This window comes from Rhodnius prolixus, unplaced genomic scaffold, assembly GCF_049639745.1.
Source record: "Rhodnius prolixus isolate KJV_2025 unplaced genomic scaffold, Rpr scaffold_3, whole genome shotgun sequence".
Classification (NCBI taxonomy): Eukaryota; Metazoa; Arthropoda; class Insecta; order Hemiptera; family Reduviidae; genus Rhodnius; species Rhodnius prolixus.
Window position 1 is genome coordinate 41587168 of NW_027411603.1, and position 25025 is coordinate 41612192.

The window sequence follows — 25025 nt, forward strand, 5'->3', positions numbered from 1 at the left end:
CTCGCGAGTCAGCCTCGCGCCCGCGCGCGTACTGATGTACACATCCGCCTTAATTTCCTTCTTTCTACATATTTCTTATCGCTCATTATTATGGTATTATTTTACACCTTTTATTCTCTTAAACTTTCCGTCTATATTAACTTGTTGTTTCCGGTTCTGATCCAATTGCGTCACGACCTATAGCTTCTATTTCCTTTATTTGTTTTTCTATACTCTAGACCCTTTGCCCCACTACTTCCTTTGGACCATGTGGTCACCTTCCCAGTCTGTGCAGTTCCCCGCTAGTCCTTGTTTAAGACGCTTCTCTGCTCACGCTTTAGCAACTCTTAACGCATCTCAACCCGCTTCACTTCCGCTGACACCTAACAGTACGCAACATCCGCATCTGAACGCCTCTCCAGAATATCGCTTCACGCATATTCCACCGCTTATAGTGCACTTATTGCACTATTCCCCCTTTACTCTTCCGCTTACCTCATTTCCACTTCCGCTACGCTTCTCTGAGCCTGAGCCCAAATATTGCCTCCCTTTCTCAAAGCTCAACACACACACACTCACACATTTACATAAACATATATACACGCTTCCGCTCCACAGCTTCCTTTCCTCTCATCGCTTCTCAGGCAGCTTATCAACATACCTCACGCACATCGCTCCTTGCAAAGGGTAAGTACCTTCCCCTTTTTCTTTTATTTCTCTTTATTTTTTCTATTCTTCTTTGTCTACTATTATTTCGTACAGCGCCCACTTGGGCACCTTAGCATTTGGGTGTAGGCGGCCACGCGCGCCTACATTTTGGTCCTCCGGGCCGGATACGGGGCCCATATACAGTCCACTTCTTCCGCATCGCTTAATAAAACCCACTATGGCGCCTAAAAAAGGGAAAGGCACTGCAGGTGCATTATCGTTGGTTGCCCTCACTCGCTTAATCAGAGCAACTAAATTGGCCCTGGATCGCCATCTCGAGGACTTTGTCCAACGACTCAGAGTCGCTCCTCTGTCCTCAACGCTCATAGCTTCGATGACGAGATTAGTCGAGACCGACTTCGCCACCTTCCGAGAGCGAGTTGAGCCGTATCTGGATGCGTACCGGCCTCCTGAGGGCCTCTCGGAATGGCATTTGATAGACGGGTTCCAGCAGGTGCAAAATTTACACCTCGAAATTATCGATATCTTTGCGAAGGCTAATTCTGCTTCCTTGGTCACTACGCGGCCATCCACGCCTGCCAGCTGTCCACCGTCGACAACCCCTGCTTCAACAGCCTCTCCCACGCCTCGCCTTGCTGCATCACTCCCTCCTGCGCTTCCAGCGCACCTGCAGCCTTCAGGTCTTCTCAAGGTCTCTGATGAGGCCGTAGGCATCCCTGCTGCTAGCCCCGGTTCTCCGCGCTCACCTGTTCGCTCCGCTGCCGAGAAGTCTCACTCCTCATCTCCTTCACCTCTCATTAGTGGAGTTGAGTACCCGACTCCTCCGCCTTATATTACCAGAGTTAAGTGCGCTTCTCCTCCGCTTCACGTCACTGGAACTGAGAACGCTTCTCCTTCGCCTCCTATCAGTAGGGCTGAGTGCTCTTCTATGCCTCATATTCCTGAGGCTGAGGATGTCTCTCCTTCGCTCCCCTTATTTGAGGAGCTGCCCCCCGCATCTCCTCCGTCTTATAGTAGCGGAGTTGAGTGCACTTCTCCTTCACTGTACAACAGTGAAGTTGAATGCTTATCTCCTCCGCCTCATCACTCTGAGGCTGAGGGCGCTTCTCCCCCGCAATCACCTTTACTTCCCACCTCGGGGGAGCCGCCTATTACGTCTCCTGCATCTCTTCCGCCTCTTACCGCTCAGGCAGAGGACGCCTTTCCTCCGCAATCAACTTTACTCACTGCCTCTAAGGAGTCACGCCCCGCACCTCCTCCATCTCGCATCAGCGGAGCTGAGTGTGCCTCTCCACACCATGAGGCTGTGCGCCCCCCTCCTCCACTCCATGTCATCCGGGCAGAATGCCCTCCGCCATGCTGCACGGTAAACGCAGAACCTGTCTCAGGTTTCGTGTGTACATCCACCGCAGATGATCCAATTGATAGCGCCTTGCACAGTCTTACCCCGCCTCATCTTCAGGAATGCACCCAGGGGTCGAGCGGACCTGCTAGGCTTTCTGAGCCTCTAGACAATGGGCCTAGACGCCCCGCATCACCTGATTCAACCGCAATGTGTATGTATCAGGAAGCTAAACCACCAGTCAAGGTGGCTCTAGTGACCACTGCTCCTGAGGACAATATTATTTCCCAGTTCTCTTCATTGCTCCACCGCCAACGCATTACTGCGTATTGTTTACGCTTCGGGTACAACTGCAGGAACCCCACCACGCCTCGCCATGGTGAGCTATCATCCTTGGAGCTAAAAAACGCCGTAAGTCATATCATCCGGGTCACACATGAAGAGTATCCTGCTAAGAAATTACTAGAGGTTCATACTCCTTCCTCTCCGCCTTGCTTAGATCTGCAATTAAACCGCTCCTCGAACTCCAAGGATCCGCTGCGCGTACGTGGACCTCTTACTGATGCACCACTACCCGGCGCGTTTCTCTATTCTAAGCGAATGCCCGGGAATCAGTATCGCTCCCGGCTCATTCTTGATGCTACGCTGCACCGTCTGCTTCCCACTGGTGCCTTAGCCCCCAATGCTTTCGTCCACTGCCACTGCGCCATACCGGATGGGCGCAGAGGTAGCTGGCGCTGCCTTAACAACTGCAGCCAGTGCTGCCCCGCCACGCTTCACTCCATCACTCCCCCTATGGGTGCCCTCTCGCCTAAGCACATCCTTGCTGTTATGGCCTGCAGGGTGGCCGGCGTCAACCTCACCGGCCCCTTCGCCAGGTCTATCGCGCAATTGCGCAGTGACACATTACCCAAGGGGCATCCGGGATCTTTTCACAGCTTCACCACCTTCGCAGCTTCGATGTGCAAGAATGCCTCCGCGCTGTTCACATCCCCTGTCACCGCTGCCTCTCAACGCTTTGTTGCCCCACGTAGCTTACCCTTCACGATGTGTTCCGATATCAAAACTAATCTCGTGTACGCACAAAACTCACTGAGCGAGCTGGGAAATCACCTCCATCATCCGCAACTTACTTTAACCATGAGGTGCACTCCCCCTGCCACAGTGAATGGCGGGCGGGTATATCCCTCGCAAGTCTGCAGTGTGGGCGACATGAAAGAGGCTCCATCTCAGTCCACGAAGCAACACCTCACGCACGCTATCAGTGATCTCCGCTTCTCATGTGAGAGATTGTTAAACATGGTGTTCAGGGTCGAGACCATCCGTAACTCCCCACCGCTAAGCGCTCCATCCTCGGATCCAGCCGCTTCTAAACCCAAGACTCCAGGACCACACTGGTTGCCTTCTCTAACTGCATCTCAAGGACGAGCCCCCTCTACGGTCCATCCCGATCGCATCCGCCAGGAGAATCTCCGTAACCTTATCCCGCAGGCCTTCGGGAACCTTCCCCCGCTTCCGCAGTGGTTCAAACAGCTACGTACTACCGCCAACCGCTTCAGGGGTCACCCGCCGCATCTAGGCCAGACTCCGCTCCCCGCTCACGTCAAATTCACTGAAGCCAAGCCTTCAGGGCGGGCGGGATGTTCGGTCGTGACCGAGACCATTCGGCCAGTTTGGCTAGCGTCCGTCTCTCGCGAGTCAGCCTCGCGCCCGCGCGCGTACTGATGTACACATCCGCCTTAATTTCCTTCTTTCTACATATTTCTTATCGCTCATTATTATGGTATTATTTTACACCTTTTATTCTCTTAAACTTTCCGTCTATATTAACTTGTTGTTTCCGGTTCTGATCCAATTGCGTCACGACCTATAGCTTCTATTTCCTTTATTTGTTTTTCTATACTCTAGACCCTTTGCCCCACTACTTCCTTTGGACCATGTGGTCACCTTCCCAGTCTGTGCAGTTCCCCGCTAGTCCTTGTTTAAGACGCTTCTCTGCTCACGCTTTAGCAACTCTTAACGCATCTCAACCCGCTTCACTTCCGCTGACACCTAACAGTACGCAACATCCGCATCTGAACGCCTCTCCAGAATATCGCTTCACGCATATTCCACCGCTTATAGTGCACTTATTGCACTATTCCCCCTTTACTCTTCCGCTTACCTCATTTCCACTTCCGCTACGCTTCTCTGAGCCTGAGCCCAAATATTGCCTCCCTTTCTCAAAGCTCAACACACACACACTCACACATTTACATAAACATATATACACGCTTCCGCTCCACAGCTTCCTTTCCTCTCATCGCTTCTCAGGCAGCTTATCAACATACCTCACGCACATCGCTCCTTGCAAAGGGTAAGTACCTTCCCCTTTTTCTTTTATTTCTCTTTATTTTTTCTATTCTTCTTTGTCTACTATTATTTCGTACAGCGCCCACTTGGGCACCTTAGCATTTGGGTGTAGGCGGCCACGCGCGCCTACACTCTCAATAACGGACACTGGCAGGGGAAAGCAAAGTGGCCGCTGTTTGGAGGTGGTCGTTAGAAGGAGGTGGGCAAGTTTCATAATGAAAAAATATGTTTTTTTTTTCCAAACATCTATTTAAAAATTGTTTATTATTAATAGATTTCAAAAAGTACAAATTGCATAATTATTTAGCTATATGATATGCATTAAGTTTTTCTTAATTATCCAAAAAATTTATCAAAAAATATATATTACTGACTGTCAAACGAACTTTTAAGAATAAGGTGGTCGTTGGTAGGAGATGAAACATATAATCCGTTCCCCAAAATCAATGCTCGCGGTCGCTATATAGTGACCGTTCGGTCTTTTATGTAGAAAGTGTATACGGGTAAAACGGGGAAATCCAAAAACTGTCCGTAAATGGTGGTGGTCGCTAGTGAGAGTGTCCTTTATGGGAGGCTCGACTGTATTCTAAGTACTCCTTATAAATTAAACGTAAAGAAACACTAGAGATATATTGCCCCTTATATAAATATCAGATTTCAAAAAATTTCTTAAATTTTCCCCATCAAATAACTGGGCAATCATCCAAATTTAGAAATGGTGGGAGTACTAGCACTTTATAACACTCACTTAAAACAGCAGCACTCGGCCCGCTGTTAAATAAACTGAAAAGGTATTGTTTTTTGCTTTTAAAAGCGGTTTCAAGAGTACTCCCACGTTTTCATGAAAATAAATGGCGTTAAGACATAGAAGGTACATTACAAAAGAGCTCTGTTGTCTGTGGAGATCGATGCAATGACATTGTTCACTTTCATTTATAACTCACAAAGAAAATACTTTACCACTACATCTGATTTGCACAGCTCACTTTATATGGTTATTCAAACTGTTAAATGCAGCCATCTAGACAAACTTCCTGATTACTATCAGTAAAACATTACTACAATAATAAAAAAGTACTTTATTTTCTCTTACATTCTGTTTTAAGGAACCATGAATCAACAAAATACATTGTTTTTAGAAGGAAATGCTCACCGGAAATATGTTTGATGTTTTTGGGGGAACGAAATATTAGCAAAAAAAATGAAAATACGAGGGTCGTTTGAAAAGTCCGTGCAAAAATAAAGACTACTCAATTTTTTGGGGTAAACCTATTTTATTTTTCAACATAGTCTCCTTTTAGGCTTATACACTTCGTCCAACGCTGCTCTAGTTTGTTGATCCCTTCCGAATAATAGGATTTGTCCAAGTCTGAAAAATAGCCATTCGTTTCTGCAATCACCTCCTCGTTTGAATAAAATCTTTTTCCCCGCCAGCCATTTCTTCATATTGGGGAACAAATAGTAGTCCGAGGGAGCCAAGTCTGGAGAATAGGGGGGATGTGAAACGAGTTGGAACCCTGTTTCCATTAATTTTGCGACCACAACTGCTGAGGTGTGAGCTGGTGCGTTGTCGTGATGGAAAAAGACTTTTTTGTGGGCCAATCGTGGGCGTTTTTCTTGCAGCTCGGTTTTCAAACGGTCCAATAACGATGAATAATATGCACCTGTAATAGTTTTACCCTTTTCCAGATAGTCGATGAGGATTATTCCTTGCGAATCCTAAAAGACAGTCGCCATAATCTTTCCAGCCGAAGGAACGGTCTTCGCCTTTTTTGGCGCAAATTCCCCCTTGGTAACCCATTGTTTAGATTGTTCTTTGGTCTCAGGAGTGTAGTGATTGTTTCATCCACAGTGACGAAACGACGCTTAAAGTCCTGCGGATTCTTCTGGAACAGCTGCAAACCGTCCTTGCAACACTTCACACGATTTCGTTTTTGGTCAAGCGTGAGCAATCGCGGCACCCATCTTGCGGATAGCTTTGTCATGTCCAAATGTTCATGCAAAATATTATGTACCCGTTCATTCGAGATGCCCACAGCACTAGCAATCTCACGCACCTTCACTCTTCTGTCATCCATTACCATATCATGGATTTTATCAATGATTTCTGGAGTAGTAACCTCAACAGGGCGTCCAGAACGTTCAGCGCCACTTGTGCCCATATGGCCACTCCGAAAATTTTGAAACCACTTATAAACTGTTCTAATCGAAGGTGCAGTGTCACCATAATGTTTATCAAGCTTCTCTTTAGTCTCCTCAGGCGTTTTGCCTTTCATAAAGTAGTGTTTAATCAACACACGAAATTCTTTTTCGTCCAATTTTTGAAAATCACTCGACTTCCTCGATTCAAACGAATGCCAAACACAAAGAAATAGACCGATCTGGCTGAAACTTGGTGTGTGCTCTTCCAAGAGATGCTACTAACTAAATATAATCTCGATACGCGCCAGTGGTGCTATCTCTCTGACTTTGCACGGACTTTTCAAACGACCCTCGTAATTACGATTAAGCACCCACCAGAGAATTCGAGTTTAAAATTGTGGACAAAATACCTCATCTGGAAATATCACTTCACTTTATTTTAAGAAAGTTTACGGCCCTACTAAATGACACTATGTAAACAAATGAATGTATACATAAAATATGAGGGTCCCACACAAAGATTTGCGACTCGTTAACGGTGGCCATCCAGCGATGACAAGAACATAGGCAATTAGGGGGCGTTATGGAGTGCTATTTTTCTTAATAGGATAGATGTCGTCAGGTTGCATGGCCTCATACGTCTTGGCGGGTCAGTTTGGAATGTTTCGGCTCCCTTTGGATTTAGATCAGGAAAAGAAATAAAAGCCAAATCTATAGTAACCCATAAAAGTTAAAGTATTCTTACAGTCAGTGTGTGTACCAATTCACAGAAAAATTGCAAACTGTATTACAGGGGAATTCACTATTGAAGCTAACGAAGTTTATTAGACACAGAGTTATTGGAGGTGGCCAACAAAAAACAGGAAGGCATCTAACCAGGATGGATAACATAAAAAGACATCCCTGTAACCAGCAAGCAGAGATATCACTTGCATATTTATTAGTCATTATAAAGTAATGTGATCTGAATAAGGTAGCATTAGATGGTTATTGACTAGTATGGGTGTCAAAGGAAAACGGCTTGATGTAGATAACATATGTCACAATGTTTCTTTTAGATTAACTCGACAAGATAGATCAAGAACACATTCCACAATGCTTACTGTTCTTCGAGATCTTCTATCTTTCAACATCTTTTAAAGTTCTCAGCTATACTACAACATCTACGCGCACACCACGAAGATAAAACTTTCTCCCTCTCGAGTTCAATCTGATGAATATAAGATGAGAAGGGAAGATGAAAAGCAGACATTCAAAATAAAATAAGAATGGGACGTTACGAGCCAGCACTAAACATGCATAATTGATAGAACATTAGACAGGAGAAGGATTGGTTTTGAACATTTTGGACTAGGGAGACATGTGGAAACTCACTTTACGAGTTGTTTTAACAATAAACACCTCGACGTTATTTGGGGTAATGAGTTGTCTGACACAATGAAAAGACTACAGTAAAAGTGAAAATAAATATTAAATAACTTTAAAAGATTGAAATCCACAAATGGATGATGCGATTTTCGCCAGGAACTCCTTTCATCCCCCAAGGAGGGTGAAGGAAAAAAAAAATTCTCGGCAGGAACATTAAAATGTAAAGAGTGTATCAATATTTATCCAAACAATTTAATTCTTTATCAGATTCTTTGCCAAAAAGCCAGAAGAAGTAAGACTACAGGGTAAAAAGAAAAAGTACTATCTTTTAGATACAGATATCTCTTTACAGTCGCTAAATCCTTTTTAACGTTGAGTCTTGCTTGAATTTGAAACTTGATTAATAAAAATTGCAAAAATAAAATACAATTTTGATCAAGAATGAAGCCGAGTAAAAGGTAGGTACTCAGCTTTGAAGCTGAATGGTTTAAAGGCAAAGACCGCTACAAAAAACTTGAATATTGGCGAAGCAGGGTTCAGTTCTCCTGACTTGGGCCTTGCGATTTTTATTTAGTATTTACACTATCAGTAATTTAATGTGAATAATATGAGTTCATTTCCGTCGATTAGCCTATACGAAAATACCTAAATTTCACCAGTTGTCTTGAAAAGAACCAAATCAGTTATTTCGCAAAGAATAAGTGGTTGCTACTAATAGTATACTCAAACTATTTTAGTTAGTTGCATCTATTTTAGTTCTTTAGTTTTTCAGAATTATAAAATTGTTTCACTAACCACTTTGAAATGAAACAAATCATTTGCAACAATTACAATATGATTAAGTATTTACTCAGTCTACTCTTAAGATCAATTTGGTATCGGCTACTAAAAACTATCTATGGATGATTCGTTAGTTTTCCGTGGAATTAAAACTGTTTCCGTAGGACTAAGGGTTGATCATCAAAAACTGCACGAAAAAGCGTAACGTTGAAAAACACCCAACTTTGACAATTTTTTTCTCTTTTTTCTGTGAAAGATAAAATTCCCTAATTTCCTTTAAAATATAGGGCAAATCCTCCTTTATAAACTAGTATTATGTTCTAGTACCAATTTGTGAGTTATGGTAATGTAATGTGTTCGTTCCTCTGACGGTCTTCAGATCAATTTTTGCAGTAAAAAAACTGGTTTTTGGAGAGAACATGTTTACCACCACGATAAAAGAATCTCGGTGGGTATTCTTTCATTTAGACCACGACTTACTAACAGAAAATGAAACAGAATTTCAGAAGTTTCAGATTCACAACATCATTCTTGGATTCCACGGAGATCTTGATTGATTCTCCAAATATTTATGCACACATTTCTTTCTCATCCTGGAGTTCAAAATTCTTTTAACTATTCGCTGACAATTATTCGAAGTTTCAACAATTATGCTCGTTAAATCGCCGAAATTAAAACACTGCTTCAGTAAATTCTAAGCTATTAATTATTTTAAGTGAAATGAATCAGAAATAAGGGAAATTAATCTAAAAACACATTAAAAAGTAAAATCTCTGAAAAATATCAAGTAAACTTTACACTTTTAGCAGTTAGAATATATTTATTGGACATATTACACCATTTGGAAATGTTCCAAACGTTCAGCGCCTCTATTTACTAAAAGCATTGTTGTAAAACACCGCCTCCTCGAGCTTGAAAAAAAAGAAGGTACGGATGCTTAAATCTCCCCCATTGAAAAAAAAAAAGATATGTGCGCTTCTAAACAGTTGGTAAATCTTGTAATTCTCACTGAACACGAGATTTTATGGTGCTCGCCCGCTTCACCAAATTAATTTGATTTAGGTTTCCCATTATTTTGTTTTGATTAAATTATAAGTGGCGAAATTTAAAAAACACTGGTCGCATATTCTGTTATAATAAACGATCAACCAAACTGGAGATTTTTTTACCGTTTAGACGATTGTTATCCACAAAGTTGACCAATTCAAATCATTTTCACCATTAGTTCTATCCCTAATAATCGACGCCTAAACTTTTTGACGTCCGCAGACGAGTAAAACTCTCTTTTTGACAACTTACGACAGCACACTTCTTAAAAGACTGAACAATCTTATTGATAACCAAAGATAGGTTACATACAAACTTCTTTTGATAAAATAACAGAGTGGTTTTAAAAATGGAAGTTAAAACTAAACGTACAATTTTAATGATCAAAAATCTTTACGCAGAATGCGGCAGCAAAAACTTTTGAATTCAACTAACAGCCATGTCATACTATGGAAGGACGATACTCCAAATAACTCGACACTAAACTAAAATGGACTCCTCAAATGAACAATAATATTTAGGCCTATTGTGATATACGCCTGTCCAGTATTGATGGACAGCACTATAGTTCCATTAGAATGTATTTTATACAACAGCGGACGCACAGTTTCAGTGCAAGTTATGCAGGCCCAATTTCAGAGCGTGTCATGACCCAAACAAATTTCAACTCTCAATATCTTCTCAATTTACAGATCGGTACACAAAAAAACTTAAACTTATAACTGAGAAAAGAATAGTGTATAATAGAATAGAATTTCATACTAATATGTTGTTTAAAGAGGAAGACATAGTGGGCCAAATTTCAGAGCGTGACATGACATAAGGGTCTTGTGTCATCTAATGAATTCTAAGCAATAATGAAAATTTAATACAGTACAATAACTTAAATGATATTAATTTTAATAGAATGTCAATTAAACACGAACGTTTTACGAACGTTTCTATGGCGAACTCCAGGCTACAATTTGAAACAATATTTATGAGGGCACGATGACCAACGGTTTGAATTAGTAAATGCAACATGATTGATATAAATTTATGAACATGCTTAAAAAGTAGACAATATTTTTTGTATGTTTCATTTAAAGTTATTTTACATTAAAGTTAGCTGATCTGTTCTTATGAGAGGGTTATAATTTAATGTAGGTATTATAAGCCCAGAAAAATATAACAAAATAAATGATTATAAGAACATTTGAAGAAGTATCTTAAAGTTGTTCTAGAAAGGTCGTATCAAACAACTACATATGAATACTTGTGTATATTATACACGCAGTATGCACAATATACAACCTTCTTTCATATTCAATAGGCAAAGTCGTTCCTTGCTGATACACATATTCCTTCGCCAAGTGCAGATACAACTTCCTTGCCGTTACTTTCGACAATCGTGATCAACATACAATATTTTTTCCTTAAACTACTATTTTGTAATACGTATGGTTACATATTGTGAGATAGGAGTGAATTATTTGTTGTGCTTCAAAGAAAAGCTTTTAGAAAATATACATACATACATTTGTAACGGTATGAAAATAGAATATTTTTAGATAAAATTAAATAATATGGTATGGCAGCTAAGCTGAAAGCGCTTTTGATTTAAATATATGCACATTTAAATAATTTAATTTACATTATTAGCATCCTGTTTAATTAAATTATAGAAATGTGCATTTAAAATGATCATTGGGTGTTGGTTTTTTAAAGCATTGATTTTCAACCAATGGGGCACCCCCTATTGTGTGCCCCATAAATTCTGATATGACACGAGTAAAATGTAAAAACCATGTTCATGTAACTAAAATCACCTTCTTCAATTCTATGTAGAACTAGCGAATAAAATAGCACTACTAAATGAACAGCAAATTATGTCCATCAATTAACTGCATTAAATAAACCTGTAAACTTTAAAAACTAATAGCTAAATAAAAATTTACAGCTTGATTCGAACCTGGGTCTTCGGACACGTAGATGCCGGGTTTGAATCCAGTTGTTGGCCCCATTCCTTAAGATTTTCTCTTTCTAGGAGGAGAAGCTCATTGCTTACACAGCATACTGCCCAGTAATGGATATTTGTAAACGAGAGAACACTATTCTGTAGAGACTTTAATTTTAAAAATAATTGTAAAAAGGCTCCCTTAAGTTGGTCTTGCATAACTGAGATTCGAATTGTATTTTAAACTAGTGTTGAGCTTTTAATTTTTGATATAAATAAATCCCAAAAATGATCGCGCTGTCGACAACTTAATTCTTGACATTAAGATACGTTTTTTCTTTTCTGTACAAAAAAAAGTCACCATCACCTCATTTCTTTAACCATCAGTTTTATTTCATAACAAGGTAATCTTGTTAAAAATGGCTGTAAAGATATCTTGAAAGTCAGACAAGGAAATAAGCAGGCGGTGAGTAAGAGAATACCCAGGGCTTACTGAGAAGTAGCTGGGTGTCAGCGGAAGAAGAAGAAATATTGGGAGCAGCGGTTGGTGGCGAAGGCTGTAATAGATTGATGGAGGAAATATTAGGAAGATGACGTGGACAAATGACCAACAGCACAGACTATACCAGAGTATCTGCAGGAGAATCCGCACAACTCTCTTATTGCTAACCTTTCAAAAAAATCTTTCTTTTACTGTCTCCCATCTGTAACTCTTTTTTAATAATATCCCTGTTTAATATCAAAACGGTCTTTAATAATCCTTTAAAAAAGGAAAAGGTTACAACACTTTCTTTTGGGCCAGCCAGTATGTTTTATACCACAAACTCTTCAAAGATGTTTTAAGGAGTTCTAAAGAGGAGTTGCTTTGTGCTTTTCATTACTAATTACTAACAAATAATATTAGCTAATTGTACTAAACACTTAAAACAAACTAGAAACAGTAATCTTTGTTGGGGCTTACTCTACTGGTTAAAAATTTAACGTTAACAAAAAAAAAAATTAAGTAAGAACAACCTCGGAGACTTTTTTCTGTCGCCATTATTTACAGAATTCAATTTTCTTTCTGGAGGGAGGGCGTCCAACTCCGTAATCTTCTCAGGCCACTTATCTGGGTCCATCCTACGGACATGCCTATAACCGTCTCACCTTCCTCAGCACACCATCTCAGCTTCCTTTCTGTCTGAAGAGGAAGGACCAGTGCGTCAACGGCAGTAGAAGATTTAGGAGGGATATGATGGCCCAAGGATTTGAGAGATGAAGATTGGAACAATAGGAAAATTCTGAAAAGACCAGCTGACTTGAGGCGAATTCATTCGAGGAAAACGCCGTAAAAGTAATTTTCCTTTCAAGTTAGAATATGTTCTAAAAATATGTTTCTTACTTATTCCTTTGTCCTAATTAACATTTTCAACATTTAAATATTCCTGTAAAAATGTAAGGTGAGTTACAGCTCCTTCAGGAACCGTACAATATTCTCTGAGGTAAGTTCAAACTAAATTGATAAGATTGTGGCTAATACTTAGATTGGTTGACGTTCAAATGAATCAGAAAAAGCGTTTTTCCATGAATCAACTTACATTCTACCAATAATAAATGACATAAAAGGTTCTTTTAGATTTAAATTGACCTTTACAGAAGAACCGTATGGTTATTCCGCCCCAAAGAATTGCATAAGTCTCCCGGAATTTTTTTTAAGTAATTACTAATTACTTTAACGTGCAAGTGCGTTTATACTAAGTTAAAAAGATCTCGCGGCTAGCTGAGTTTCTACATATTTACTATTTCTTTCATACTTGACTTGGATGTTGAGCTATAAGTTCGTCTAAAAATTGCATTAAGCCCAATTAGGGGGGCAACATAAACCTCCGCAGGTCCTAAGAGAGAGGATAGAGGTACTGATTCCTGCCACCCAAAGTGTCGGACAAGAGCTTCCAGTTCTTAGAGAGAAGCATGGCACCCATTGGATTTCATTGAGAGATAATTATTCTGTCACTTCGAACATTTAACAGTAGATTGGATTTATTTACTGGGTGATTTACAATCCTAAAACACTATTGGCTTTGATGGTGTAAACAACCATTGTTCACTCAAGTGATGCATTCAATGAACCATGACTGTATATTAGAAGGAAAAAAAAGCAAAAACCGGAAACCCTGAACCGGGTGAATAAGAAAGGAGAGGAAATAGTTGATTAAAATAGTCTGAATAATTGAGTGACGAAGCGTATAGGTGGTAAGATAAAATGCAATAGCATGACGCAAGTAACACGTACGTGTGTACATATTCCGGCCTAAAACCAAAGGGAGAAGTACATTCTTCCACATAACACCTCACTCCAGACTGCCCCAGAGTACATGGGAGAATGCTATGCAGCCACTGGACATTACTAGGGGCTAAATGTTTATAGGCTAAACCGTTGCATCAGGGCTTCTACCAAATATCACCCCCCAAAAAAACAACGATTTTTGCTAAAAGTTACAATGTTTAAGAGCAAATAAGCTAGGCCCCCCACTGCCCTCCAAAAAAAAAAAAAAAAAAAAAAACTTCTAGCATTATAACTATGAATAACACATGAGCTTATAAAAAGCTCGGTAAAGTATTATTTGCCCGTCGTAAGTGCTCGTAACATTTATGACAACCGTAAAAACTTTATATATGTGCTTTACTTCTAGATATAAAATCTAGTTACATAAAAAATGTGACGCATGTGAAGTAGAAACAAATCTCGAGCGACAAATTATCTTCAAATAAAAGATGTCTGTCTACAAAAGAAAAAACATCACGATTTACTGTTTTACTTCATCCAATAAATTTGAACACAAAGGTGAATAAATATAAATTCGAATTTCAATATAGAACCAAAACAACAAGGAAGAATTTAGAATAAGAATGGATGGTAGGTATTCCACTCTAAAAATGCATCTTTAAACTAAGCGACTACCACAAAAAAATATGCTCAACATTTTTCTTCCAAAAACTGAATTCTAAGTCATCAAAGACAACTATTTGAAAATGTCTATCGGAAATTAACAAACTGGACAGTTCATTCTGAAAGAATAATTACATCACTTCGCTTTGTGATTTTGTTTCTTACAAACCACAAAGGTATACTAAAAGGAACTACAAAGTCACTAAGAAGCTTATTTTCCAAATTCAAGAACATTCTAATTTCCCTAGAAGAGTTTTCATCAAGCTTTCTTGGAAGAAAATATATTCTAGTTCCAGATTTTTTACCTTGAATAAAAAAAAAAGTAGAAGATAAATCTTAACGAGGGGTTTCAACCCAATATATTCGCCCTCTGATGGAATATACCAGGTTATCCAAGGTTCACCAAAAGAATCAAACAGCATCAGATAGAAATAAAAAGTATACATAACTTTGAAAGATTCATAGGTTTATTTCGTATTTTAATCAGATATTACTTACCGAGGGAGCATAGTAAAGGTCAACGTCTTTTAATGTTAACAGTTAAGAAAACACTTCTTACCTGCAAACAAGCAAAAATACATTAGTGAATTTTAAAATTATTTATTATAATACATTCTTTGAAAGATTCTTTTGAAAATAGTGGACCTATCACATTTTTAGTGCTGCACGAGACCGAGACCGAGATATGATATATATCTCGTCGAGAAATCTCGGTCTCGTCTCGGTTTTTCAAATATTAATTTTTAGCTACAAAATTATAAAATTGTGTTCTTTATTAATAAATAATCATTACGGGTATTGAATTAATTATTAAAAGTTACGATTTTATTATATATGTTCAATATTACTACATCTATTTGACTTCGAATTACATAAGTAAAGTAAGCAAAGTAAAGTAATCGCCTATTTTTTCAGGCGGGGCTTTACGTCCAACTACCAATTAGGTGTCGCGGACGGAGGCGACTAGCAAACATACTTTACTGTAAATTTCTCATATTAACCATTAAATAAAATCCAAGGCCTAAGATCGGGAATCGAACCCAGTACCACAATACATATTAGCTTCGCAGGTCTCGCCTCTAACCGATCTTCTATTGGTCATTATCAACGCAGCTTGCGAAAATAATCTTTAAGATGGCACTGAAGTTGCACAGATACTAAAAAATATCTTTCGCCATTCTAGACAAATTTTTGAAGGAATTCTCAAGTGTTTTCCACCATTCTAAAATGTCAACATCTACTGGTGCTTGGTCTAATTTGGTATAATTAATTATTTCTGTCTTCCATGCTTCGGTGATATTTGCTGATTTTTGAGCAAATGGTGCAAAAATATTGATGCAGTCGTCGTCGTCGTCAATAGGTGAATCATCAGATTCTTTATCTTCACCAACTGCTATAACTAATAGAGCGGGAAGTTTGTTGGGTGGTGTATTTTTTATTTCACGAATCAACTTGTTATAGGAGGCAGATATGTTATCTGGGTCTTTCATTTGGCGCGTTTTTAACATCTTTTTGAAATTATATAAAGATATATAACAGTAATAGTAATATATGATGCTTTGAAGTGTAAGTAGTTGTCTTCTTTTACACACATTTTCATTACCAATATATAAATTAAAATAATTATTAGAAAATAATAACATTTTTTGAAAAGATTATTAATAGCAAACCACTTTTAATACTTAAACAAAAATTCAAAAAAACTGAGACCGAGACCGAGATATCTCGACGAGACCGAGATATCTCGACGAGACCGAGACCGAGATCGAGACTGCTTAAAGTCTCGCCTCGTCTCGGTCTCGTTCAGCACTACACATTTTCAAAAGTGTAACACAAGAAAAATTTAGGAGCATTTTTTCATAAAATATTTTAATAATAGAAAATTTATTCAGTAAAATGGTTGGGGCTGTTTTTGTCCAAAATTTATTTTGAATAAAAATAATATTCTTTTATTTACGAAAAATATTTAATAAAAAAAAATCAAAAAAATTGTAAAAGTAATTTTCTTAAGTATATACTACAGATCCCCAGTCTATCCTTGTGGCAAAAAGAATTACCTCAGAGAGAACACAAGTACCAAACAAAAAGTCAACAATCCACCGAAGCATGAAATAACGATAAATCACCCATATTCCTTACAACTTGAGAGTAAGAAGATATGGGCACGGAAGATAAATTAAAAACTTCGCAAATATATGAAGGAAGATAGTACGGGTGGGGAAATAAGGAGAGGGAAATAGGTTTAGGAAGATAGGAAGATGTTTTTGGAAGAGAGCAGTCACGTGGTAGAGTAACTGGAGGTATAGGAAACGTCTTGGCAATAAGAAGACATCGTAGGAGACGGTTAACATAGAACTCAGGAGGCGATGTTTATTATTCTATCCGACGTGACAAAGTATTGTGGGAGGTTATGGATGTTAGTGCAAGAATTATATAACCTTCAAGGAAGTAGAAGAGAAATAGATATGGGGGGAAAAAAAAAGATGGCAAGATACTGCTTATATTAAAAATAAGAGGGACAGAAAATGCATAAAATATAGGAAAGAATAGTGTGACGTCTAACTGCCTGAATGCAAATCTAAGGTATCCCACCCAACCAACCCAAGTTTGAATACTCACGTAACCTCTTCCAGAGCACTTCTCACAGACTTTAAAAGAAATATATAGGGTTGGAGGGAAAGTTCTGTCGTATTTTAAATAGGCAGGTTATTTTACTTGTAAACAAAAAAAACTTCTGGCTAGTGAGTCATTCGGATTTTTTTTTTGTTTTTTTAGCTGCTGTATAATATAAAAGGAGTCCTTTTTTACCGTTCATCATTTACTTTTGATATTTAAAGTGAAAAACATGTCAGTAGATAAAGTGCATTTACGACACTGCATTTTGTATGAATTCCAAAAAGGAAGCAATGCATCGGTTGCATGTAAAAATTTATGTGCAGTATTTGGAAAAGATATTGTAAATGTTCGTACTTGTCAAAGATGGTTTAGCAAATTTCGTTCCGGGGATCTGAGCCTCGAAGAAAGTGATCGATCTGGACGACCATCCAAGATCGATAATGATGTTTTGCGATCCATGTTGGAAAATAATCCACATTTAACAAGTCGAGAAATTGCAGAAGAGTTTGGCATTCATCATACAACTGTTGGAGATCACATTAAATCTCTTGGGTTTGTGTTAAAGCAAAGTGTTTGGGTTCCACATGAATTAACGGAAAAGAATTTGTCTGATCGTGTAAGAATGTGTTCATCACATCTGATTAGACACAATGTGGAGCCGTTTTTGGACAAGCTGATTACTGGAGATGAGAAGTGGATTCTTTACGAGAATGTTAAGAGAAAAAAATCTTACTGCAAACCAGGAACATCATCAGCAACAGTTCCAAAACCAAGTATCCATCAACGCAAAGTACTACTTTGTTTGTGGTGGGACAGGAAAGGTCCAGTGTACTACGAGTTGCTGAAACAGGGAAAAACCATCAACGCGGATCTGTACTGCAATCAGCTGGATAAATTGAATGCAGCTATCAAAGAAAAAAGGCCAGCATTAGCGTCCAGAAAAGGAATAGTGTTCCACCACGATAATGCTCGACCGCATACTGCAATGTTGACACAACAAAAACTGAATGCGTTAGGATGGGAAGTCCTTAGTCACCCACCGTATTCACCTGACATTGCACCATCTGATTATTACCTGTTCAGATCTCTACAAAATTATCTAACGGGAAAAAAATCCAAGACTTTTGAAAGTGTTTCTAAGGCAGTTGCTGACTACTTTAACTCCAAGGACGAGAACTTCTACAAAACAGGAATTCACAGGTTACCTGAAAGATGGCAACAAGTTGTAACAAATAATGGAGCATATATAATTGATTAATATTAAACACATATTTTTATAAATAAATTCAAATATTTTTTTTTTAAATACGACAGAACTTTCCCTCCAACCCAATAGTTGGTCGCAGTATCAGTAAACAGGTGAGACCTAGGGTATGGTTAGCCCTAAAACTGGTTATGATTATATTCATTTTTTATAGTAATGAATTCATGAAATTAAAATTAATAATATGAAAAGAAGAGTTTTTATTTGAACTATCAGTAAACATGCTTCGGTTTCACATTTTAAAACAAGTTGAAAAAAGGAATAAGAACTAATTTTTCAGGAAAAATGAATAACTAAAAACACCAACCGCAAAACCAAATCCCACGCACATTTTTTTAAAAAAAGGACCAATAAAAATATATTTAAAGGTCTGTGAATACTGTTGTAGTCTAATGTTTATTAGAAACTGAATAGAGCCAAAGTGAGGTTTTGTAAACTAACAGCAATACTGATTGTATAATATAGATTCGAATGACGCTTTATTCATGAAAATTAGTTCATGCGTCGATCATTTGAGACGATTGCCATACGTCCCCCTAATAAGTGTAAGAGCAGATCGTCGCTTTAATGTTTCGTAGGGGAGCCCTAACCCTGTCATCCTACCAAATTTTATCAAAATCGGGCTAAGATTTACAGAGTAATTAATGATAATAATTTTGGAGGGGGCCTTATATACATGGGGCTAACTCCTCCCCCATCTGACGTATAGCGTCGAGACCCTCAAAAGGCACATCTACATAAAATTCCGAATCGAATGACACCTCATTCATGAAAATCGGTTCACGCGTTTAGGCGCTACGTTGTTTACAAAAAAGGTAACAACAACAAGAACAACAACAACAACAAGAAAAAGATTTTCTGAAAAAGCCGTTTTTGCTCATTTTCGGCAACATTTTTCTCAAAATCTACTCAATCTGGGTTGTTGCAAAAAATTACAGTTATAAATGAGGATCTGCCCAACATTATAAAGAAAATTTGGGAATTTTATCTTTTATAGTAAAAGAGACAAAAATTGTCAAACTTGGGTGTTTTTCAACGTTACGCTTTTTCGTGCAGTTTTTGATGATCAACCCTTATACAACTGTCCTGCCGGACAGTTTTAATAAAAATCAATGGAACTATTTTTGGAAAAATTCAAAAAAACTGTCTTAATCAATAAAAATTACATTTCTGGAAGACAGATATTGGTCAAATTTGGATTTCCAAGAGATAACTTTAAAGATTAGGGCCTTGTGTACAATTCTATAAATTAGAACAGATCGTAGAGATTAACACACATATGTTGACACCTGATGAAGCATGAACTCCCTATTGAAGTGTCTTAGCCCGTTCTTCCAGGCCACTTGGGCTGGAAGAGTGATAGATGATAATGAGTGGATTCTGAGAGATTGGGTCCATGGATCAGAAGGCTGAAATGGAATATCCTATTTCCAGATTTAACCACATCGGAAACTAAAGGGATATTGAGGACATTATGGATGTTGCACGCATATGTATATCGTACTCCTGGACTGGTTTCGGTCCTACATCCATCATGAGAGATTGATTAATTCGGTTAGGTGCAGAGATTTATTCACTTTAGTCTCATTCTACATGCTGATAGTCACACTGTACTTAAAACTTGTAACAAATAAAAAGAAAATTATTGAAAACAATTACTAAACCAGTAAATTGAACAAAACCTCTAACTCAGTAAAACAAATTTCTGAGACCGATCGAGACTTATGGAGTCACACCAAACTGTATGGCTCCGCGAAATCCTCCTACATTCAGCGAATCAAACTCTAATCTAAAGTTCTTAAGCATATTTTTTGCACGCTGCCATGTTTCCAATTGAATGTTTGTTTAAAAAATATGGCATGCCAAAAAGTTCATAATGATCGTCTCTACACCTTTACTGGCATTATTAAGTACAGAGTGTAAAAAATAACCCATTTTAAGTTTAATTTCAAATTGTTATTCATTCTTTTTGGTGACTGAATCATAGTTTCAATAGGATGAAAAAATAATTGCCATTTCAGTCTTAATAGATTTATTTTGCCGAGCTTTCGACCTAGGGACTAGGTCATCTTCAGGACTAGTTTACAAAGTAATATTTTTACATTACAGGGTTGGTATGTCTTCTGTCTTGTCCAGCAGTCCATGAACAGACAAGAGAGAAGACACACCAACCCTGTAATGTAAAAATATTACTTTGTAAACTAGCCCTGAAGATGACCTAGTCCCTAGGTCGAAAGCTCGGCAGAATAAATCTGTTGGTGTGTCTTCTGTCTTGTCCAGCAGTCCATGAACAGACAAGACAGAAGACACACCAACCCTGAAATGTAATAGTATTACTTTGTAAACTAGCCCTGAAGATGACCTAGTCCCTAGGTCGAAAGCTCGGCAAAATAAATCTGTTGGTGTGTCTTCTGTCTTGTCCAGCAGTCCATGAACAGACAAGACAGAAGACACACCAACCCTGAAATGTAATAGTATTACTTTGTAAACTAGCCCTGAAGATGACCTTGTCCCTAGGTCGAAAGCTCGGCAGAATAAATCTGTTGGTGTGTCTTCTGTCTTGTCCAGCAGTCCATGAACAGACAAGACAGAAGACACACCAACCCTGAAATGTAATAGTATTACTTTGTAAACTAGCCCTGAAGATGACCTAGTCCCTAGGTCGAAAGCTCGGCAAAATAAATCTGTTGGTGTGTCTTCTGTCTTGTCCAGCAGTCCATGAACAGACAAGACAGAAGACACACCAACCCTGAAATGTAATAGTATTACTTTGTAAACTAGCCCTGAAGATGACCTAGTCCCTAGGTCGAAAGCTCGGCAGAATAAATCTGTTGGTGTGTCTTCTGTCTTGTCCAGCAGTCCATGAACAGACAAGACAGAAGACACACCAACCCTGAAATGTAATAGTATTACTTTGTAAACTAGCCCTGAAGATGACCTAGTCCCTAGGTCGAAAGCTCGGCAGAATAAATCTGTTGGTGTGTCTTCTGTCTTGTCCAGCAGTCCATGAACAGACAAGACAGAAGACACACCAACCCTGAAATGTAATAGTATTACTTTGTAAACTAGCCCTGAAGATGACCTAGTCCCTAGGTCGAAAGCTCGGCAAAATAAATCTGTTGGTGTGTCTTCTGTCTTGTCCAGCAGTCCATGAACAGACAAGACAGAAGACACACCAACCCTGAAATGTAATAGTATTACTTTGTAAACTAGCCCTGAAGATGACCTAGTCCCTAGGTCGAAAGCTCGGCAGAATAAATCTGTTGGTGTGTCTTCTGTCTTGTCCAGCAGTCCATGAACAGACAAGACAGAAGACACACCAACCCTGAAATGTAATAGTATTACTTTGTAAACTAGCCCTGAAGATGACCTAGTCCCTAGGTCGAAAGCTCGGCAGAATAAATCTGTTGGTGTGTCTTCTGTCTTGTCCAGCAGTCCATGAACAGACAAGACAGAAGACACACCAACCCTGAAATGTAATAGTATTACTTTGTAAACTAGCCCTGAAGATGACCTAGTCCCTAGGTCGAAAGCTCGGCAGAATAAATCTGTTGGTGTGTCTTCTGTCTTGTCCAGCAGTCCATGAACAGACAAGACAGAAGACACACCAACCCTGAAATGTAATAGTATTACTTTGTAAACTAGCCCTGAAGATGACCTAGTCCCTAGGTCGAAAGCTCGGCAAAATAAATCTGTTGGTGTGTCTTCTGTCTTGTCCAGCAGTCCATGAACAGACAAGACAGAAGACACACCAACCCTGAAATGTAATAGTATTACTTTGTAAACTAGCCCTGAAGATGACCTAGTCCCTAGGTCGAAAGCTCGGCAAAATAAATCTGTTGGTGTGTCTTCTGTCTTGTCCAGCAGTCCATGAACAGACAAGACAGAAGACACACCAACCCTGAAATGTAATAGTATTACTTTGTAAACTAGCCCTGAAGATGACCTAGTCCCTAGGTCGAAAGCTCGGCAGAATAAATCTGTTGGTGTGTCTTCTGTCTTGTCCAGCAGTCCATGAACAGACAAGACAGAAGACACACCAACCCTGAAATGTAATAGTATTACTTTGTAAACTAGCCCTGAAGATGACCTAGTCCCTAGGTCGAAAGCTCGGCAGAATAAATCTGTTGGTGTGTCTTCTGTCTTGTCCAGCAGTCCATGAACAGACAAGACAGAAGACACACCAACCCTGAAATGTAATAGTATTACTTTGTAAACTAGCCCTGAAGATGACCTAGTCCCTAGGTCGAAAGCTCGGCAAAATAAATCTGTTGGTGTGTCTTCTGTCTTGTCCAGCAGTCCATGAACAGACAAGACAGAAGACACACCAACCCTGAAATGTAATAGTATTACTTTGTAAACTAGCCCTGAAGATGACCTAGTCCCTAGGTCGAAAGCTCGGCAAAATAAATCTGTTGGTGTGTCTTCTGTCTTGTCCAGCAGTCCATGAACAGACAAGACAGAAGACACACCAACCCTGAAATGTAATAGTATTACTTTGTAAACTAGCCCTGAAGATGACCTAGTCCCTAGGTCGAAAGCTCGGCAGAATAAATCTGTTGGTGTGTCTTCTGTCTTGTCCAGCAGTCCATGAACAGACAAGACAGAAGACACACCAACCCTGAAATGTAATAGTATTACTTTGTAAACTAGCCCTGAAGATGACCTAGTCCCTAGGTCGAAAGCTCGGCAGAATAAATCTGTTGGTGTGTCTTCTGTCTTGTCCAGCAGTCCATGAACAGACAAGACAGAAGACACACCAACCCTGAAATGTAATAGTATTACTTTGTAAACTAGCCCTGAAGATGACCTAGTCCCTAGGTCGAAAGCTCGGCAAAATAAATCTGTTGGTGTGTCTTCTGTCTTGTCCAGCAGTCCATGATCAGACAAGACAGAAGACACACCAACCCTGAAATGTAATAGTATTACTTTGTAAACTAGCCCTGAAGATGACCTAGTCCCTAGGTCGAAAGCTCGGCAGAATAAATCTGTTGGTGTGTCTTCTGTCTTGTCCAGCAGTCCATGAACAGACAAGACAGAAGACACACCAACCCTGAAATGTAATAGTATTACTTTGTAAACTAGCCCTGAAGATGACCTAGTCCCTAGGTCGAAAGCTCGGCAAAATAAATCTGTTGGTGTGTCTTCTGTCTTGTCCAGCAGTCCATGATCAGACAAGACAGAAGACACACCAACCCTGAAATGTAATAGTATTACTTTGTAAACTAGCCCTGAAGATGACCTAGTCCCTAGGTCGAAAGCTCGGCAGAATAAATCTGTTGGTGTGTCTTCTGTCTTGTCCAGCAGTCCATGAACAGACAAGACAGAAGACACACCAACCCTGAAATGTAATAGTATTACTTTGTAAACTAGCCCTGAAGATGACCTAGTCCCTAGGTCGAAAGCTCGGCAAAATAAATCTGTTGGTGTGTCTTCTGTCTTGTCCAGCAGTCCATGATCAGACAAGACAGAAGACACACCAACCCTGAAATGTAATAGTATTACTTTGTAAACTAGCCCTGAAGATGACCTAGTCCCTAGGTCGAAAGCTCGGCAAAATAAATCTGTTGGTGTGTCTTCTGTCTTGTCCAGCAGTCCATGATCAGACAAGACAGAAGACACACCAACCCTGAAATGTAATAGTATTACTTTGTAAACTAGCCCTGAAGATGACCTAGTCCCTAGGTCGAAAGCTCGGCAGAATAAATCTGTTGGTGTGTCTTCTGTCTTGTCCAGCAGTCCATGAACAGACAAGACAGAAGACACACCAACCCTGAAATGTAATAGTATTACTTTGTAAACTAGCCCTGAAGATGACCTAGTCCCTAGGTCGAAAGCTCGGCAGAATAAATCTGTTGGTGTGTCTTCTGTCTTGTCCAGCAGTCCATGATCAGACAAGACAGAAGACACACCAACCCTGAAATGTAATAGTATTACTTTGTAAACTAGCCCTGAAGATGACCTAGTCCCTAGGTCGAAAGCTCGGCAAAATAAATCTGTTGGTGTGTCTTCTGTCTTGTCCAGCAGTCCATGAACAGACAAGACAGAAGACACACCAACCCTGAAATGTAATAGTATTACTTTGTAAACTAGCCCTGAAGATGACCTAGTCCCTAGGTCGAAAGCTCGGCAAAATAAATTTATCACGACTGAAATGGCAATTATTTTTTCATCCTATTTAATTTCAAACTAATACCAGAAGTAAGTAGCTTTTAGGAAGTTTGAATAACAAAAAAATCTAGGCCTAAGATAAAAATAAGTATAACACAGCCAATAACAAATAATAAATTTGATAAATCTCGAGGTCAAAGCTATAAATCGAGAGTCCAGTTATGTTCTAAACCCGCAAATATAGCCCACCTGTACACCTACATACATATCTGACCTGTACTTCAACCGCGGCGATTTGAAATTGTTCTTGGTTGTAATATGGCGAGTCCAATTCTATATATGGCTCAGAGGATTTTCATAATAAACTCGCAACCCCTTTCCACAATTTTATTAATAGTTGAATTCTAAAAGTACTTATATAACAATCAATTTAATTAATTCGATAAAAGACATTGTTCTGTATTTGTAATGTTCATTACAGAATAATAAA

At 39.1% G+C, this 25025-nt stretch overlaps 1 protein-coding gene and 1 long non-coding RNA gene across 4 annotated transcripts in view; both read right to left on the minus strand.

Annotated features, from left to right (window-relative positions):
- Fas2 (neural cell adhesion molecule fasciclin 2) overlaps positions 1–25025 on the minus strand; it is a 390652-nt gene that overhangs the window by 249219 nt on the left and 116408 nt on the right. The gene's annotated exons all lie outside the window — the stretch shown is intronic.
- LOC141452784 (uncharacterized) overlaps positions 1–25025 on the minus strand; it is a 152604-nt gene that overhangs the window by 12056 nt on the left and 115523 nt on the right. Inside the window, exon 3 of the long non-coding RNA XR_012457616.1 lies at positions 15043–15103. This is a non-coding gene — a long non-coding RNA (uncharacterized lncRNA). The remainder of the gene's footprint in view (positions 1–15042; positions 15104–25025) is intronic.